Genomic DNA, 5,679 nt, shown 5'->3' with positions numbered 1-5,679 from the left:
TTGTAGTATATCCTCAATAAGCTTCATGTTTAAATGTTAGAGATTACAATCTATCAATTTATATGGTGAAAGATAGATTTGCAAAAAAATATAAGTAACATTATCGCACAAAGACATATCCCACCTTCATGAACACAAACATTTTAGAAGGCATACATGACTAGAAAATAAGGAAAGAAGAAGGATCAAGTGTACAAGAGCTAAATGAAATTAAAAAAATAGAACATGTTCCACCAAAGAATATGCTCGACACCATCGCGAATCGAGTTACAGAGATTGAGGAGTGATTGAATCAGTTTCTGCCGAGTCAACTCGTTTCCAACACCGGCCACTGTCGGTGATTAAAAACATAACATTGAAAATATTCATTGTAAGGAACCACAGCTCATATCATTTTTAAGAAAAAAGCAGAACCATAGAAATCACCAGTAAATCATGTCACTCACTCTTACGACGTTTACTTCCCACAGGCGTAGGTCAACCTACTCAGGGAATCTGTTTCTGTTGTCATGTTGCTCAAATCTCAGATAGAGGATTCGAGTAAAGAGACGTCAAGATTAGCAGAGGAGGAGAACAAGCGATTACGGCAAGAAATTGAAGAGCGATTACGGCAAGAAATTGAAGAGTTAAGGAGAGAGAGAAAGAGGAAAGAAAAAGAGATGGAAACAGAGATGGAAACAGAGATGGTACGGCTTGACGAAAGGAAAGAGGAGGTAACAATTACTTTGATTAGGTTCTAAGGTTATTCTCGTCTTTTGCATAGAAAAAATGTGTTGGTAGCAATAAGTGTCTTAGACAGTTATTTTAAAGTAAGAAAGTGACCTACAATGTAATTGTTTCCCGACATATAGCTGATATCTATCAACAAAACAAAAATTAAATTAGTATCCTAAGATCGTGAAATAGTTGATATCACAATAAAAAATTATGAAATAGTTTAAAATTTTATATCTTTGTATCTAGCATATGATAATTATAAAATAAATAATTTGTGTTATCATATTTTTTTTACATCAAACTATTATTCTAATATTCAAATTTAAGATGGTTTAGAAAGCCGAACCAGAATAGAATAATCAACGTAATAAAGTTCCCTAGGGAATGATCGAGCAGTTATAACTAGAAAATCAAAAATTGTATTTTTTTTTTTGGTATAATCAAAAATTGTATTTTGCATCCCCAGAACATATAAAATCTCGAATGCTTAGAATCACTTTAAAGAATTTTTATTTTTCAGCTCTGTTGAGAAATTTAGCCATTGTGATCAGGTTTTTGTGATCAGGTTTTTTGAAAAAAAGTCAAATGTTGCAGCATATTCTCTTCTCGGCGTAGAAGGTTCCCTGTCCTTGATAGTTGATTTTCTCCGGATGCATCTGCGAAACTAATGTTCTCCGTACATATAGTTTGTGAATCAGTGTTATTTAATGGCCATAATGTTGTAGGAACAATTACATCCGATGAGAATCAAACTTGACATTTTTTTTCCGCGCGTCTGATTAGATCTTAAGAATTTCTGTACAACTTTTTTAAATAGTTTATCGTTTTTATCTTTCTAGAGATAATAGTTTATTGTGCACTTGCCTGCCACGCTTGTATTCACATGCCATATATATTGACATTTGCGTATCGTTAGGAAAACATTTTTTAACATGTGGTATAAAAATATCTTAACATTAACTTGTTCTTTTAATGATTTCAGAGTGCCTTAATATATATGGCTTCAACAATCAAATTAGAACACAGTCGAGACCAAACATTCACCTCTAAACTTTATAACATTACTACTACTGCTTATACTAAATTCATGGATGGTTCTTAATTCTTGAGTTTGTGGTGATCACACGTGTCACAGTCACTAATTCGGAATTTGTGGTGATGACACGTGTCACGGTCAATCAAAAGTCAATGTTTCATTAATTCTTGAGTTTAATGAATTTTATGTGTTTACTACTGTAATACCCCATCTTAAAAAAACAAAAAAAACAAAAAAAAAAACCGAATTTCGGTTTTATGGAATTTCTCGGGAAAACCGAAAGCTCGGAAAATTTTTATCCTCAAGGTTAAGGTTAGTCTGGATTCTATTAAAAATATTTAGCTCATCAGATCGGGTGCGGAAAAATATTCGGGATTGATCGTGGGACGAAAATTCACCAGAAGGGCCGAAATCGCCCAAATCGACCGAGAAGCTCAAGGTGGCTTGATCTAAGAGATCAGGACGTGGTGTCAACCATTTAACCTGCTCAGTATCAACACAAGAAGGAGGTGTAGACGTGCATGAAGCAATTCCATGCAGCTTGACACATAGAAGCACGAGGTGTCGCAATACCTGCGATCTGCGCATGCGAACCGACATGCAGAGGTCCGTGTGTCGCGATGCATGAACACCAGACATGCTGAAGGGCAAGTGGACGTGGAGGTCTCTTCTGGCATGGCTAGAGAGCATGCAACAGGGCATGTGGACTCCCATGTGTCGCCACGCATGCGACCGGAAGCATACAGGACGACACACAGGCGATCGGGTGGCTCATTCTTATTGGCCGGCAACTTCTATATATACCGGCATGGGACGGATTGGATATCCGGGCAATTTTAAGGTATCCGAATCCGGATCCTTATCCGGCGGATCCATAATTTTACTATCCTTATCCGGATCTGGGGTTCTCAGATATCCGAGTGTCGGATATCCTTGTAAAAATTGTAATATCCGGCGGATATCCGGATCTGGATTTGTATCCTTAATATAAATAAAAAATAATATTAATATATATAAAATATTAACAATAATTTAAAAATAAAAATATATATAATGTTTTTAATTATTTCTATGTATAATATTAAAAAATTACATAAAATTTATATATACTATTATAAAAATGAAAATATATTAAATAAAATTAATTTTTATATATAAGTATTACTATTTTTGAAATATTTATTAATAAAACTTACGGACCTCGGATAAAAGTCCCAGGCCTATACCCAGCTACCCTGGTTCATTTTTACTCATTCAGACACACCAAGGACACTCCAAAACGTGGCTTAGAGAGAGAGAGAGAGAGAAAGAAGTGAGGTGCTTTAGAAGTATAGACATTTTTCGAAGACCGATAAACTGCCGGAAAGTTCTGAAAGACTGTCCAGAAGAGAAAGAAGGTTCTTTCTGAGTTCTGATCAGTCCAGACCAATTCATTCAAGACATTGAGGTTGGGTTTTGGGATTTAACATCACGGTACCAAGACGAAGATTTGGAGGGGATAAAAGGGGTTTGGTCAACATCTGGAATCAAAGAGTCGAGCCACATCGCTTAATCACTGTGAGTCACGGTTAATTGTTTGTTAACGAATTTTTAATGCAGGTTCCTGACATCGGAGACGGCTTCCGAGCTAGGATAGCTGGACCGGTCTAGGTGTCAGTTTGTGGATCCGAGGCTTGAGACGATGTCTGGGCTAAGTGGATAGCAAGACTAGTCTAAGCACCCGGGTTATTGTGTGATTATTATATGTTGTTATGGTATGTACCTCGTGTTGGTACTGTTGTGTGAGAACCTCGTGGTGGTTCTAGTAGTAGTTTGCAGGTCATTGCTTCCTCAAATGGTACCACTAAACCGGTCGTGGTCCGGAAAGTGGTGGGCTCGGTTTAACTTGGCTTGATCACCAAGGCCGAGTGTCATACGTGGATGTGACAGCCCCCGGCGAGTCCGATAGAGGACTGGGGCATGGCGATTCCGATTGAGGACAATGACCGGGCGATTCCCGAGCCTCTACGCCTGTGTAGTGTAATAGTGAAGAGATTGCCGGTTTCCCTTATATGGAGGAAGAATGATTATGTTGGGCCCTAGGTGTGGTTGATTGATATGACACTCATAAAGAGTGTTTGATTTATTACGGTTTAATGATTTATTGCTTAAATCGGTCATGCTTTATGATCTTGAATATTGATTGTTGAACTACTCGTCTTGCTTGTGTTTGGGGTGGGATTTAGAATGACGGGTAGTTGTATATGCTAGATAGGGAACCCTGACTCACTGAGTGAAACTAGTTCACTCACCCCTCGCATCGTTTTGCAGGTGACCAGTAGAAAGGACCATAGCGCTCGCGGAACTGTAGGAGCTGGTGTAGATTGGACATCTTTTGCTAAATACTCGTTTTCAAGATATATGAATGTATGTTTTACTTTCGGCTGCGTTCATGGATCCTATGTATAATATTTTGGGCTTGTGAACTTCGTGTTTTATATATATGAAATAAAGTCTGTTTATAATCGTGACGTGTTGAATCTGATATTAGGTTAGTCCAACCTAACACAAATCTATGATTCGGTACGGGTTGCAAAGCCTCAGGCCGAAGATTAGAGGAAACGAGTTTTGAATGAATATTCTGGGTTACAGAATTATGTTTTGTGACTTGGAAAGTCTATTCTCAACCCATCGTAACACTTCCGGACTTGGCAGAGGAAGGTCGTTCGGGCATGTTCTTGTTTGATTGTTGCCCGACTGACTGGCCGATGTCTACAACGGTCCGGGGGTGTTACAGAGGTGGTATCAGAGCATGGTTTAGATCATGCGGTCAATCACGTACTTTTCGTGTTTTATCGAGTCAAATGTGTCACAAAAGATGTGTTAGGAAACCAGCAGAGTTCCGTTTTAATTAGTATTCTTAATAGAAAATTCCCTGTTCGTGGATTGCTGATGGCAAGAAGGGGAAGGAGTGAAGGAGGACAGGATTGGATGATGGGTACAGAAAGAGTCTCAAGAAGAAGAGGACTGGGATATGAATCCGAGGGAAGGGTGCAAACACTGGTGCACACCAACCAAGGATCCAGTGAAGAAAATGTAGGAAGAAAAAACAATCTGTTTGGACATGATCAAGAGATACCACCAGAAGAAAACTTTCCACCAAACCGTACTGTAAGGGGAAGACCAGAAACAGGTGATAGCGAGTCAAGTGTCCAAGGACCTATACCAGTGAGTCGGAACAACCCGATTGAACCAAAAGTTCATGATCAACCACAACAAGGAGTAGGAATGGAGCACACTCTGAAGATGCTTCATGACGTGATAGCGAGGTCACTGCAACAACCTCAGGTGCAACCTCAGCCACTTATGCCACCACAACCTACAGTGGCTACACCAATGTTACCGTTGATAACTGCCATGAAGAATATGAAGACACCACATTTTGAAGGCGGGACAGATTCATTTCAAGCCGACCAGTGGCTTCGAACTATGGAGAAAAACTTTGAGACCCTGACGTGTTCTGAAGAGTGTAAAAAGAAAATAGCAGTATATTACTTAGACAAAGACGCAGCAGAATGGTGGGAGAGTAGGGATCGCCAAGTGGGACATCTGGTCACCACTTGGGCAGCATTCAAACAAGAATTTGAACGCAAGTACTTCACTCCTGAATCCAAGCGAAGGCTTCAACGCCAGTTTGCAAACTTGGTACAAGAAGATAAGACGGTTAGAGAATATAAATCTGAATTTATGCGACTGCGATGACACGTGCTGCGAGGACAAGATTATGAGGAGACCATGATATCCAACTTTCTGTTTGGTCTAAAACCAGAGTTGGAAAATAAACTGGCAGTCGGGAACTACGAGAGTCTCACCGAGCTAGTAGAAAAGGCTGTGAATGTGGAGATCGGATTGGAAGCTGAGGAGGCGGCAAATAATAAATTCAAGCA

The 5,679-nt window shown here is 39.3% G+C and overlaps 1 long non-coding RNA gene across 1 annotated transcript; it reads right to left on the bottom strand.

Annotated features, from left to right (window-relative positions):
- On the bottom strand, positions 1-3,542 carry LOC125580689. Its single transcript, XR_007318424.1, has 2 exons — positions 447-3,542; positions 1-331 (listed from the first exon to the last, which is right to left on the bottom strand). It is a non-coding gene; the product is annotated as an uncharacterized LOC125580689 (long non-coding RNA).
- Between the last annotated feature and the right edge of the window lie 2,137 nt (positions 3,543-5,679).

This window comes from Brassica napus, chromosome C1 (genome assembly GCF_020379485.1).
Source record: "Brassica napus cultivar Da-Ae chromosome C1, Da-Ae, whole genome shotgun sequence".
Taxonomy (NCBI): Eukaryota; Viridiplantae; Streptophyta; class Magnoliopsida; order Brassicales; family Brassicaceae; genus Brassica; species Brassica napus.
The sequence above is the reverse complement of the archived record's forward strand: the minus strand, read 5'-3'. Positions and strand labels throughout refer to the sequence as shown.